Below are 15,240 nucleotides of genomic sequence, written 5' to 3'. Positions count from 1 at the left end.
GGATCACTTGAGGTCAGGAGTTTGAGACCAGCCTGGCAAACATGGAGAAAACCCATCTCTATTAAAAATACAAAAATTAGCTGGGTGCGGTGGCACGTGCCTGTAGTCCCCCCAGCTACTTGGGAGGCTGAGGCAGAAGAATGGCTTGAATGCTTGAACCTGGAAGGCAGAGGTTGCAGGTCATGCCACTGCTCTCCAGCCTGGGGGACAGAGAGAGACTCCATCTCAGAAAAAAAAAAAAAAAACAAAAAAGAAAGAAAACAGAATACCACATTTGTGTCAGGTTATGGCATACAGAACCTGAACTGACACTGATACTAAGTATAATAGTCTAGCTCCTCCCACCCATTATTTTGAGACGGGGTCTTGCTCTGTTGTCCAGGCTAGAGTACAGTGGCATAATCATGCCTTACTGCAGCCTCGAACTCCTGGTCTCAAGCAATGCTCCCACCTCAGCTTACCAAGTATCTGGGATTACAGATGCACACCATGACACAACGCTAATCTTTTAATTTTTTATAGAGACAAGGTCTCACTATGTTGCCCAGGCTGGTCCCAAACTCCTGGGCTCAAGCGATCCTCCCATCTCGGCCTCCCAAAGTGCTGGGGTTATAGGCATGAGCCACCCTGCCTGGCCTTGACTCCCTTTTTGATGTTTAACTGCTTGTGATATTGTTATATAATAAGAAATATATATTTGGTTCCTGCCCTTGGTTCCTGAGGCAGAGCTTCTAAAACCTTTGTAGATGGGGGCACTAGGAGAATCTTTAGTTCTAATATTTGATACCTGACTGTTACCTGACACAGAGTTCCTAAGATCTCCGTAATGTCCTGAGTGATAGGAGCATCTTTTGTTCTAATGTGGTGACTCCTGGGTGGGCTCCTGGGGTAGCCTCAGGATGTGGGGGCTAGTTGCCAGGTGAACCAACCATATGATTAGAGGGTTAGAACGTTTACTCCTGCTGACTTCCAGAGAAGGCAGAGGGACTGGCGGTTGAGTTCATCACCAATGGCCAATGATTCAGTACATCATGCCTATGAAATGAAGCCTCCAAAAAACCCAAAAAGGGCCAGGCATGGTGGCTCATGCCTGTAATCCCAGCACTTTGGGAGGCCGAGGTGGGCAGATCCCCTGAGGTCAGGAGTTTGAGACCAGCCTGGCCAACATAATGAAACCCTGTCTCTACTAAAAATAAAAATTAAAAAATTAGCCAGGCATCGTGGGGTGTGCCTGTGGACCCATTTAGTGGAGAGGCTTAGGCAGGAGAATTGTTTGAACTCAGGAGGTGAAGGTGCAGTGAGCTGAGGTCATGCCACTGCACTCCAGCCTGGGCAACAGAGCAAGACTCTGTCTCAAAAAAACAAAACAAAACAAAAAAGGACAGCACTCAGAGAGCTTCGATGCTGAACATGTGGAGGTGCAGAGAGGATGGCATGCCCAGAGAGGGCATGGAAGCTCCACCCCTTCCCATAAAACTTGCCCCATCAGCCTTGGCATCTGGCCATTCCTCTGCATTTTTTTGTAATGCCCTTTATAGTAAACTGGTAAACAGGTCAGCCATGGCCATGGTGGCTCACGCCTATAATCCCAGCACGTTGGGAGGCTGAGGCGGGCGGATTACTTGAGGCCAGGAGTCCAAGACAAACCTGGCCAACATAGCAAAACCCTGTCTCTACTGAAAATACAAAAATTAGCCGGGAGTGGTGGTGGGCACCTGTAAACCCAGCTACTTGGGAGGCTGAGGCTGGAGAATCGCTTGAGCCCGGGAGGAGAAGGTTGGCTGCAGTGAACCGAGATCACACCACTGCACTCCAGCCTGGGCGACAGAGCAAGACTCCGTCTTAAAAAACAAACAAACAAACAAAAAGTGCTTTGTGTTAAGTATTGAGGGGTGTGAGAATAGGCAACACACTTTGGTCTTATTTTATTTTTATTTCAGAGACAGGGTCTGGCTCTGTCACCTGGTATGATCATAGCTCACTGTAGCCTCAAACTCCTAGGTGCAAACCGTCCTCCCACCTCAGCCTCCCTAGTAGCTTGGGCTACAAGTGCACACCATCATGCCTGGCAATTTTTTTTTTTTTTTTTGTAGAGAATGAGAGTCTCACTGTGTTGCCCAGGCTGGTCTCAAACTCCTGGCCTCAAGTGATCCTTGTGCCTCAGCCTCCCAAAGTACTGGGATTACAGCCATGAGCTACCACACACTGCCTATTTTTATTTATTATAAAAAAAAAATTTTGGCCGGCCATGGTGGCTCGCACCTGTAATCCCAGCACTTTGGGAGGCTGAGGCAGGTGGATCACTTGAGAACAGGAGTTCAAGACCAGCCTGGCCAACATGGCAAAACCCCATCTCTATTAAAAGTACAAAAATTAGCTGGGTGTGGTGACACATGCCTGTAATCCCAGCTACTCGGGAGGTTGAGGCATAAGAATCACTTGAGACTGGGAGGCAGAGATTGCAGTGAGCCGAGATCATGCTGCTGCACTCCAGCCTGGGCAACACAGAGAGACTCTGTCTCCAAAAAAAACATATATATATATATATATTTTTTTTTTTTTTTTGGTAGAGAATGATGTCTTACTTTGTTGCCCAGGCTGGTCTCAAACTCCTGGTCTCAAGTGGTCCTCCCACCTCGGCCTCCCACTGGGATTACAGTCATGTCAGTGTACCCAGCCTATTTTTATTTTTTTGTAGAGACAGGGTCTTGCTCTGTTGTCCAGGCTGGTCTCAAACTCCTAGTCTCAAACAATCCTCCCATCTCAGCCTCTCAAAGCACTGAGATTATAGGTGTAAACCACCATGCCTGGCTTTGTTCTATTGTTAAATCTTTTTTTTTTTTTTTTTAACAGAGTCTTCCTCTGTCACCAGGCTCGAGTGCAATGGTACGATCTCAACTCACTGCAACCTCCGCCTCCAGGGTTAAGTGATTCTCCTACCTCAGCCTCCCGAGTATCTGGGACTACAGGTGTGCACCACCATGACCAGCTAATTTTTGTATTTTTAGTAGAGACGGGGTTTCACCATGTTGGCCAGGCTGGTCTTGAACTCCTGACCTCAAGTGATCCACCCACCTGAGCATCCCAAAGTGCTGGGATTCCAGGTGTGAGCCACCGCGCCTGGCCAAATCTTATATAGTGCTGAAGGCTTTTAAGTATTATTTTCCCTCTTCCCCTGTGACTGACACCTGGGGAAATTGATAAGAAGCCTCAGTGCTCCCTCCTTTGCCGCCAAGGGGAGGTTTAAACCACACAAGACCCTGAGCGCACACAAACCCTCACCCAGTTGCACCCACCAACCACCATAAAAACCCAAAGCCAGTCTCCTTTCCCTGTTCTCGCAAGACATTTTTTTTTTTTGAGACAGAGCCTCACTGTCACCAGGCTAGAGTACAATGGTGTAATCTTGGCTCACTGCAACCGCCACCTCCCGGATTCAAGCAATTCTCTTGCCTCAGCCTCCAGAGTAGCTGGGATTATAGGTGCCCACCACCACGCCCAGGTAATTTGTGTATTTTTAGTAGAGATGGGGTTTCTCCATGTTGGCCAAGCTGATCTTGAACTCCTGACCTCAAATGACCTGCCCATCTCGGCCTCCCAAAGTGCTGGGACTACAAGCATAAGCCACCACGCTAGGCCAGTTTTATTTATTTATCTATTTAGGTTTTTTTTTTTTAATGATTTTTCTTTTAGACTTCTAGGCCAGCAGTAAGTTTTTAAAAATAGAGACAGGGTCTCGCTATATTGGCCAGGCTGGCCTTGAACTCCTGGCCTCAAGCAATCCATCAGCCTTGGCCTTCCAAAGTGCAGGGATTAGAGGTGTAAGCCACCATGCCTGGCTCCAGATGGCATTTGATTTTGTTTTTGTTTTTGCTTTTTGAGATAGAATCTTGCACTGTTGCCCAGGCTGGAGTACAGTGGCAAGATCTCTGCAACCTCTGCCTCCCAGGTTCGAGAGATTCTTCTGCCTCAGCCTCCCGAGTAGCTGGGATTACAGGTGCATACCACCATGCCCAGCTAATTGTTTGCATTTTCAGTAGAGACAGGGGTTTCACCATGTTGGCCAGGTTGGTCTCAAACTCCTGACCTCAGGAGATCCACCCTCCTCGGCCTCCCAAAGTGCTGGGATTAGAGGCATGAGTCACTACACCCAGCCTAGGATGGCAGTTTTTGGTGTTCCTTTGATTGAGAGAGAGCTCTGCAGCAGGTTCTGGTGTGCTCCAGATGGCCCTGCTGCCTAAAGACACATTATGTGTTATATCCCACAATGCCACATATACCCAAAGAACATGCCACGGTGCTAGAGATAACAATGGTACGTGGAGTCTCTGGCACACTCTAATAGAAAAGCTGCAGCTCTGGGCGTGGGGCTCACGCCTATAATCCAGCACTTTGGGAGGCTGAGATGAGAGCACAGCTTGAGCCCAGGAGTTCAAGACCTGCCTGGGCAACATAGGGAAATCCTTTCTCTACAAAAAAATACAAAAAATTAGCTGGGTGTGGTGGCACATGCCTGCAGTCCCAGCTACTCGGGAGGCTGAGCGGGGAGGATCACCTAAGCCCAGGAAGTGGAGGCTGCAGTGAGCCGTGATTTTACCACTGCACTCCAGCCTGGGGGTTGGAGTGAGGCCCTGTCTGGAAAGAAAGAAAGAGAAAAGAGGAAGGAGGGAAGGAAGAACGGGAGGAATGAGGGAAGACAGGAAGGCAGGAAGGCAGGGAGGGAGGGAGGGAAGGAAGGACGGAAGGGAGGAAGGGAGGGAGGGAGGATGGAAGGAAGGAGGGGAGGAGGAGGGTAGGAGAGGGGAGGAAAGGAGAGGGAAAGAAAGAAAAGAAAGGCTGTTGCCACAGTGGAGATGCCGAGGATTATAGAACAAAAGCCCCATTCTTTAGCACATTTATGATTCAAAATGCAGCTCTTTGCATGCCACAGGGTCCTGGTGGAGACTAAGCACTTGACCATGGGGCATCAAGAGACAACCAGACTGCAGCTGTGCGTTACCAGAACCATCAAATTATAATGTTGAATGAGCAAAGCAGCAATCCGTTATGCAATGGAGATGGCATATTCTACATAAGGCCTCTGTCCAGAGGGCAAAGTAAGTTACATTTGTAGGGAACCTGGACCTCCATGTCATTTACCTTCATTGAAACAATGCTTCTCCAGGCTGGGCATGGTGGCTCACACCTGTAATCCCAGCACTTTGGGAGGCCGAGGTGGATCACTTGAGGTCAGGAGTTCAAGACCAGCCTGGCCAAAAAAAAAAAGAAAAAGAAGAATATCAGTTTCTCGAATTCTAATTTCCCATGACTATACTGATATGCGCACAAACAAATGATCAGTAAAACACAATCCAATTACTTTGGCAAGAAATAAGCCCCAAGAGCATCCAAATGCAAACAGGTGCTTTCCTCTCTCCATTAGTTAGGCTTTTTTTTTTTTTTTTTTTTTTTTTTGAGACAGAGTCTCGCTCTGCCACCCAGGCTGGAGTGCAGTGGCACAATCTCGGCTCACTGCAATCTCTGCCTCCTGGGTTCAAGCAATTCTCCTGCCTTAGCCTCCCAAGTAGCTGGGACTACAGGTGTCCATCACCATGCCCGGCTAATTTTTGTATTTTTAGTAGAGACGGTTTCACCATGCTGGCCAGGCTGGTCTCGAACTCCTGACCTTATGATCCACCCTCCTCGGCCTCCCAAAGTGTTGGGATTACAGGCGTAAGCCACCGCGCCCAGGCTAGATGGGCTTTTTCAACAAGCAAATAAAATTTCCCAAATTGAGAGGGGCCAATCCCACCGTCTGGTACCCACAAAAGACACTCACTAAAAAGACACTCACTTGCGGGACACACACACAATTACAAACAAGCCCCCCAGAACGTCCAAACTGAAACAGCCAGGGTGCCTCCCTCTCTCAGTCAGCTTGGGTTGATCAACTTGAAAATGAAAATTCCTTAATTTTTTTTTTGTTTGTTTTTGTTTTTGAGACAAGGTCACACTCTGTCACCCAGACTGTAGTGCAGTGGCACAATCTCAGCTCACTGCAACCTCTACCTCCTGGGTTCAAGTGATTCTCGTGTCTCAGCCTCCCAAGTAGCTGGAACTACAGGGAAATTCCACCACAGCCAGGTTATTTTTGTATTTTTAGTAGAGACAGGATTTCACCATGCTGGCCAGGTTGGTCTCGATCCTGGCCTCAATTGATCTGCCCGTCTCAGCCTCCCAAAGTGCTGGGATTACAGGCGTGAGCCACCCCGCCTGACCCCTTGGCTATTGTTTTAGGCTACTATTATCATCTTGCTTATCAAGATAGTGCTCAGGGCTTCCCAGATGCCTGGAATTTTCCTTGAAGGAACTCAGAATTTTTCTTTATTTCCATACTTGGGGGACTCAACAACCCCTTAAGGGGAGGCCTGCTTGGTCTCAGCTCTCATTGGCCAAACCCAACCAGAATCCACAGGGCCCTGAAGCCAGATGACATGGTAGTGTTCACATGCTGGCCTCCAGTGTAGACAACAAGGTAGAAAAAGGTTGAGAGTGGATCTGGAGGGACAAATGGTAGCTATGGAGGACGTTCAACCCAAAAAGATGCACATGTACACTCATAAGGTGCATTAGATGAAATGCACACAGGTGGTCGGGTGCAGTGGCTCACACCTGTAATCCCTGCACTTTGAGAGACCAAGGCGGGTGGATTGCCTGAGCTTGGGAGTTCGAAACCAGCTTGGGCGATATAGTAAGATCCCCGTCTCTACAGAAAAGTTTTAAAAAAATAGCTGAGGCTGGGCAGGGTGGCTCATGCCTGTAATCCCACTTATTATTATTCTCACTTATTTGTGGGACCTAAATATCAAAACAATTGACCTTATGGGCATAGGGAGTAGAAGGACGTAAAGTTATCACAGGCTGGGAAGGGTAGTGCGAGGATGGGTAGGGAGTGGGGATGGTTAAAAGGAACAAAAAAATAGAAAGAGTGAATAAGACCTAGTATCTGAAAGCACAACAGGGTGACTATAGTCAATAATAACTTTTTCTTTGAGGCGTAGTCTTGCTCTGTCACCCAGGCTAGAGTGCAGTGGTGCAATCTCGGCTCCATGCAGCCTCTGCCTCCCTGGTTCAAGTAATTCTCCTGCCTTGGCCTCCCAAGTAGCTGGGATGACAGGCACACACCACCACGTGGCTAATTTTTTTATTTTTAGTAGAGACAGGGTTTCACCGTTGGTCTCAAACCTCTGACCTCAGGTGATCCACCCACCTCAGCCTCCCAAAATGCTAGGATTACAGACATGAGCCACCGCACCCAGCCTCTTTTATTTATTTATTTATTTATTTATTTATTTATTTAGAGACAGAGTCTCACCCTGTGGCCCAGGCTGGAGTGCAATGGTGCGATTCTGGCTCACTGCAAACTCTGCCTCCTGGGTTCAAGCGATTCTCCTGCCCCAGCCTCCCGAGTAGGTGGGATTACAGGCACCCTCCACCCAGCACCACGCCTGGCTAATTTTTTGTATCTTTAGTAGAGACAAGGTTTCACCATGTTGGCCAGGCTGGTCTCGAACTCCTGACCTTGTGATCCTCCCGCCTCGACTTCCCAAAGTGCTGGGATTACAGGCATGAGCCACCGCACCCGGCCTCTTTTAGTTATTTTTAAATGTACAATTCAGCCGGGCATGGTGACTCACGCCTGTAATCCCAGTACTCACTATGTTGCTCTCATCAAAATCAAGAGACTCCATGTCTACTAAAAATACAAAAATTAACTGGGTGTGGTGGCGCACGCCCGTGGTCCCAGCTACTTGAGAGGCCTAGGTGGGAGGATTGCTTGAGCCTCGGAGGTTGAAGCTGTGATGAGCCGAGATTGCACCACTGCACTCCAGCCTGGGCAACAGAATGAGACCATGTCTCAAAAAAGGGAAGGAAAGAGGAGAGGAGAGGGGAGGGGAGGAGAGGGGAGGGGAGGGGAGGAGAGGGGAGGGGAGGGGAGGGGAGGGGAGGGGAGGGGAGGGGAGGGGAGGGGAGGGGAGGGGAGAAAAACGTGGCATAGGACAGCCTTGGAAAATGAAAAATTAAAAACAAAATTAAAAAAGGAAATGAAAAGTAAGCCAGAGGAAATGTATGCAATACTAAAATCTTACATCCAAACTATAAGAAGAATGCTTACAAGTCAACTATGAGAAGAGAAAAAAAAATTCAATTTTTAAAATGGGATTTTAAAAATTTGAACATAAATTTCACAAAAGAAAATATACAAAAGGCCAGGGCTGGGCACAGTGGCTCACACTTGTAATCCTAGTGCTTTAGGAGATCAAGGTGGGAGAATCGCTTGAGGCCAGAAGTTCAAGACCAGCCTGGGCAATATAGCAAGACCCCATCTCTACCAAAAAGAAAAAAAAATCATATAAATTAGCCAGGAGTGGCAGCATGTGCCTGGAGTCCCAGCTACTCAGGAGGCTGAGGTGGGAGGATCGCTTGAGCTCACGAATCCAAGGCTGCAATGAGCTATGATCATGCCACGGCACTCCAGCCTAGACAATGCTGTGTCTAAAAAGGAAGATATTCAAAAGGCCAATAAGCACAAGAAAAGATGCTCAACATCATTAGCCACCAGGGAAATGCAAATCAAAACCACAGTGATATACCATCACACATCCGTTACAACAGCTGAAATTAAAGACTAGAGATACCAAGAATGGCAACTGGACTCTCATTCAGCACCAGGGGGAAAGTAAACTGATGTACCAGTTCGGGAAACAGTTTGGTTCTTACCATATGATTTAGCAATTCCACACTTAGAGAACGAACATGTACTCACCCAACAACTTGTACATGAGTGTGCATAGCAGTTTTATTCATAACTGCCCCAAAATGAAAGAAACTCAATGTGCATCGACTGGTGAATGGATGAACGGTGTCATATCCTTATGGTCAAATACTACTCAGCAGTAAAAAGGAATGAACTACTGATACACATAACATTGAATAATCTCAAAAGCATGAGGAGGCCAGGCACGGGGTTCACGCCTGTAATCCCAGCACTTTGGGAGGCTGAGGTGGATCACTTGAGCTCAGGAGTTCGAGACCAGACTGGGCAACATAGCAAAACCTCGTCCCTATTAAAAATAAAAAAAATTAGCCAGGCATGGTGATGCGTGCCTGTAGTCCCAGCTCCTCAGGAGGCTGAGGCAGGAGGATGGTTTGAGTCTGGGAGATCAAGCCTGCAGTGAGCTAAGATCATACCACTGCACTCCAGCCTGGGCAACAGAGTGAGACCCTGTCTCAAAAAACAGAAAACATGCTGAGCAAAAGAAACCAGACACAAGAGTGCATGCCATACGATCCCATGTATGTGAAACTACAGAAAGAGAAATTCTAGTCTAAAATGAGAAAAAGGGCCAGGCACGGTGGGTGGCTCACGTGAGCCTGTAATCCCAGCACTTTGGGAGGCCAAGGCAGGCAGATCACCTGAGGTCAGGAGTTCGAGACCAGCCTGGCCAACTTTAGTTGGCCACCTTTTTAGTAGAGATGGCAAAACCTCATCTCTACTAAAAATAAAAAAATTAGCTGGACATGGTGGTGGATGTCTGTAATCCCAGCTACTTGAGAGGATGCGGCAAGAGAATCGTTTGAACCTGCGAGGCAGAGGTTGCAGTGAGCCAAAATCATGCCACTGCACTCCAGCCTGGGTGACAGTGAGACTCCATAACAAAAAATAAATAAAATAAAAATACAAAAAATTAGCTGGGTGTGGTGAGGGGTGCCAGCTACTCAGGAGGCTGAGGCAGAAGAATCACTTGAACCTGGAAAGTGGAGGTTGCCGTGAGCCCAGATCGCACCACTGCACTCCAGCCTGGGTGACACAGCGAGACTCCATCTCAAAACAAATAAATAATATAAAGTGACAAAAGGCAGGTGCCCAAAAGCAGGTGGTTGCCTAGCGCCAGGGATGGGGGTTATGGATGGACTAGAAGGAACAGGAAGGAATAGTTTGGGGTGATGGAATTAATCTCTATCTTGATTGTGGGGGGTTACGAGGGTGTATAAATTTGTCAAAACTGATAGAAACAGGGTGCCTAGTGCCACATATAAATTACACCTCAATAACATTGATTTTTTTTTTTTTTTTTTTTTGCAAGTAATGGGCCAAAATGGCAGGAAATTACTTCTTCTGAAAGCAGACTGAGTTTGGGAATAATGTCCTCTATGACAACATCAGCACACCGTCATGTAGATATGGCTGATGACAGTTCTTGGGAACAAAATGATGATGGGCAAATTGTGAATAACGGCGGTCCTCCACTACCGTCCATGATTTCACAGGTCAGATGCACATTAAACTAACTGTAACCAGAAAATGCAACGAAGCCATGCTGTGATGACTCACAGGGCGGGGAGTTACAGCCTCGGCTCTCTGGCAGGCTCAAGGGGTGAGCGCATGTTGCACGCCTTTGGCCATAACTGCACGGAATTAGAGCCAGCATGGATCATATGGATTTTCATAGATGGAACTTCCATGCTCTTCCCAGGAAAACAGCAAAACATCACTTGTCGACAATAGTTTACTCTGCAGGTAGCTATCTTGCCCTTTCTGATTGTTGGTGCTGGTTAACATTAAGACAAAGAAAACAGGCTGGGCACGGTGGCTCTCGCCTGTAATCCCAGCACTTTGGGAAGACGAGGCAGGTGGATCACCTAAGGTCAGGAGTTCAAGACCAGCCTGACCAACATGGAGAAACCCTGTCTCTACTAAAAATACAAAATTAGCTGGGCATGGTGGCACATGCCCATAATCCCAGCTACTCGGGAGGCTGAGGCAGGAGAATTGCTTGAACCTGGGCGGCAGAGGTTGCAGTGAGCCGAGATCACACCATTGCACTCCAGCCTGGGTAACAAGAGCGAAACTCCATCTCAAAAAAACAAACAAAAACAGGCCAGGTGCGGTGGCTCAAGCCTATAATCTCAGCACTTTGGGAGGCCGAGGCAGGAGGATCATTTGAGGCCAGCAGTTTGAGACCAACCTGAGCAACATAGGAGACCCCATCTATACACAAATATTAAAAAATTAGCCGGGCGTGGTGGCACACACCTGTATTTCCAGCTACTCAGGAGGCTGGGATGGGAGGTCACTTGAGCCTGGGAGGTCAAGGCTGCAGTGAACTATGATTGATTGAGTCCCTGCACTCTAGCCTTGGTGACAGAGTGAGACCCCAACCCCACCCCACCCCCACAAAAAAAAAAAGAAAAATAGGGCTGGGCACAGTGGCTCATGCCTGTAATGCCAACACTTTGGGAGGCGGAAGCAGGCAGATCACCTGAGGTTAGGAGTTCGAGACTAGCTTGGTCAACAATGGTGAAACCCTGTCTCTACTGAAAATACAAAAATTAGGCGGATGTGGTGGCAGGCACCTGTAATCTCAGCTACTTGGGAGGCTGAGACACGAGAATCACTTGAATCCGGGAAGCAGAGTTTGCAGCGAGCCAAAATCATGCCATTGCATTCCAGCATGGGCGACAAGAGTGAAACCCTGTCTCAAAAAAAAAAAAGTCAGAGGCTTCAAAATTAACCAGAATGATCCAGACAACCTAGAAGGAGGGAATAGCTTCCTCTCGCCCTCACTGGGAAATATGCAGAGATAGGATAATTGTCTTTATGACTCCGAAAATGCTTAAGACACGAACAACTCCTTCGAGAGCTTCTGAATTCACACATGATCCCATTTCATCCTTGCAACAACACTGGGCAATAGATAATATCTTAAAATTCCCATTTTACAAATAAAAAATTCCCAGGCAGAGGTAGCAGTTCACACCTGCAATGCCACCACTTTAGGAGGGCAAGACGGAAGGATCACTTGGAGCCAGGAGTTCGAGACCAGACTCGGCAACAAAGTGAGATTCTGTTTCTTTTTTTTTTTTGAGACAGGAGGGCCTTGCTCTGTCGCTCAAGCTGGAGTGCAGTTGCATAATCTCGGCTCACTGCAAGCTCCGCCTCCTGGTTTCACGCCCTTCTCCTGCCTCAGCCTCCAGAGTAGCTGGGACTACAGGTGCCCACCACCACTTCTGGTTAATTTTTTTTTTTTTTTTGTATTTTTAGTAGAGACTGGGTTTCACCGTGTTAGCCAGGATGGTCTCGATCTCCTGACCTCATGATCCACCCGCCTCAGCGTCCCAAAGTGCTGGAATTACAGGCGTGAGCCACTGTGCCCAGCTGAAAGTCTGTTTCTATTTTTTTTTTTTTTTTTTTTTTTTTTTTTTGAGACAAAGTCTTGCTGTGTTACCCAGGCTGGGATGCAGTGGCGCAATCTCGGCTCACTGCAACCTCTGCCTCCTGGATTAAAGTGATTCTCCTGCCTCAGTCTCCTGTGTTGCTGGGACTACAGGTGTGTGTCACCACACCTAGCTATCTATTAATATTTTTTTAAATTAAACTTCAAAATAAAGGCTTGGCATGGTGGCTCACACCTGTAATCCCAGCACTTTGGGCCAAGGCAGGCGGATCACCTGAGGTGAGGAGTTCAAGACCAGCCTGGCCAACATGGCGAAACTCCGTCTCTACAAAAACTATTTTAAAAATTAGCCGGGTGTGATGGTGGGTGCCTGTAGTCCCAGCTATTCGGGAGGCTGAGCCAGCAGAATCACTTGAACCTGGGAGGCAGAGGTTGCCATGAGTCGAGATCGTGCCACTGCACTCCAGCCTGGGTGATGGAAGGAGACCCCGTCTCAAAAATAAATAAATACATACATAAATACATAAAGTCTCTCTTCTCATTGCCATCATGTCTGAGTCAGAGTCTCCAAAGAGCCTAAACAAATAAAAAATTCAAGACTCAGAGAGGTTACTCGAGCTTACTTGCCTTGGATGTGACACCAACCACAGAGGGGTTCAGGGGTCCAGAAAGAACCTTGCACTCCTGCTAAGATCACCAAGCTCTCCTTCCAATACTGCCTTCTTCCAACATCTCAAAGGGCTTATGAGGACCATCCTAAGAAGAATGCTGTAACTGACAGCGATTATCCACCTCCCCCAAGAGGACCAGCATGGAGAATAAGCTCATCAAGGCCAATGCCCTCGTTTTAGATGCCTTCCAGATTATTCCAGGATCTCATCTCAGATAAGTGTCTATCTTAAGCTCTCTCTCCTGTTCACCATCTAACATCTCCCATGCACTGCACCCTGTAACTCAGGGCCTGACATCTGTAAGATCCCTAGATCCTCATCCTGTTCTGTAAGCAGCCCTTCAATTTCTTTTTTTTTTTTTTTTTTTTTTTTGAGATGGAGTCTCGCTCTGTCGCCCATGCTGGAGTGCAGTGGCCGGATCTCAGCTCACTGCAAGCGCCGCCTCCCGGGTTCACGCCATTCTCCTGCCTCAGCCTCCGGAGTAGCTGGGAATACAGGCGCCCGCCACCTCACCCGGCTAGTTTTTTGTATTTTTTAGTATAGACAGGGTTTCACCGTGTTAGCCAGGATGGTCTCGATCTCCTGACCTCGTGATCCACCCGTCTCGGCCTCCCAAAGTGCTGGGATTACAGGCTTGAGCCACCGCGCCCGGCCTGCAGCCCTTCAATTTCTACTTCACCGAAACATGACTATTCCCTCAGGACACTGCTTCCCCAGAGCACTGTAAGCAGTGGTCTTTTTCTGTCCCATGCAAGCCCCCATAAGCCACACTCTACTGTCTTAAAGAAGGAACACACATTGCCACATCAAGACTCTTGTTCCTCTCATTTCCCTGTTTTGTTTTTGTTTGTTTCTTTTGAGACAGGCTGTTGTTCTGTCATCCAGGCTGGACTGCTGTGGTGCGATCATAGCTTACCGCAGCCTCGGACTCCTGGGCTCAAACAATCCTCCTGCCTCAGCCTCCTGAGTAGCTGGGACTACAGGTGCACACCACCATGCCTGGCTAACTTTTATTTTTGTACAGCTGGGGTCTCACTCTATTGCCCAGTATGGTCTCAAACTCCTGGCTTCAAGCCATCCTCCCACCTCTATTTCCCAAAGTGTTGGGATTACAGGTATAAGCCACTGTGCCCAGCCCAGACTCATTTATCTAATTACTGACTTGACGACATCTCTACTTAAAGGTGTACTTGGCAATTTTTTTTTTTTTTTTTTTTTTTTTTTTTTTTTTTTTGAGACACAGTCTCACTCTCTTGTCCAGGCTGGAGAGCAGTGGCCTGATCTTGGCTCACTGCAACCTCCCCCACCTGCGTTCAAGCAATTCTTGTGCCTCAGCCTCCCTAGTAGCTGGGATTACAGGCACGCTCCACCATGCCCAGCTAATTTTTGTATTTTTAGTAGAGACGGGGTTTCACCATGTTGACCAGGCTGGTCTCGAACTCCTGACTTCAAGTGATCCGCCTGCCACGGCTTCTTCCCAAAGTGCTGGGATTACAGGTGTGAGCCACCGCACCTGGCCAGCAATTATTTTAAGAGTTGGGGTCTTGCTATGTTGCCAAGGCTGGTCTTGAGGTCCTGGCCTCAAGCGATCCTCCTACCTTGGCCTCCCAAAGCACGAGGGTTATGGACATGAGCCACTGTGCCCAGCAGGAGCAGTATTTTAGTCAGTCATTCACTTGCCCACTAAAACCTAAACTTCCTGAGGCCAGAAGCACATTTCTCTCTCTCTCTCTCAATTTCTCTCTCTCTCTCTCTCTCTCTCTATATATATATATATTTTTTTTTTTTTTTTTCTTTTTGAGATGTAGTGTAGCTCTGTTGCCCAGGCTGGAGTGCAGTGGCACCATCTTGGCTCACTACAATCTCTGCCTCCCCAGTTCAAGTGATTTTCCTGCCTCAGCCTCCTGCGTAGCTGGGATTACAGGCTTCCGCCACCAAGCCTGGCTAATTTTTTTATTTTTGGTAGAGACGAGGTTTCACCACGTTGGCCAGGCTAGTCTCCAACGTCAGACCTCAAGTGATCCATGCCTCGGCCTCCCTAAGTGATGGGATTACAGGCGTGAGCCACTGTGCCCAGCCACGGGACCCACTTTACTCTTAATTTCCCCAAATCCTAGAACAGTGCTTGGCCCACAGGAAATCCACAGAATATATCTGCAGAATGAATGAATGACTTGCCAAAGCAATTAGGACAAATAAGTAGATATCGAGTAAACGTCCACAACCACCTGCCCCATACCCTTTTAAGCTCTGGGGAGACGGCGGCTCCTGTGGGTTCTGGGATGGGGGAGTCAAGGCTCCGCAAGCGGAGAGCCCGGATGCAGGCGCGGCTAGGCGGCCCTCTCTATGGT

The sequence above is a fragment of the Macaca nemestrina genome, chromosome 4 (assembly GCF_043159975.1).
Source record: "Macaca nemestrina isolate mMacNem1 chromosome 4, mMacNem.hap1, whole genome shotgun sequence".
NCBI lineage: Eukaryota > Metazoa > Chordata > Mammalia > Primates > Cercopithecidae > Macaca > Macaca nemestrina.
This window is presented reverse-complemented; position numbering follows the sequence as displayed.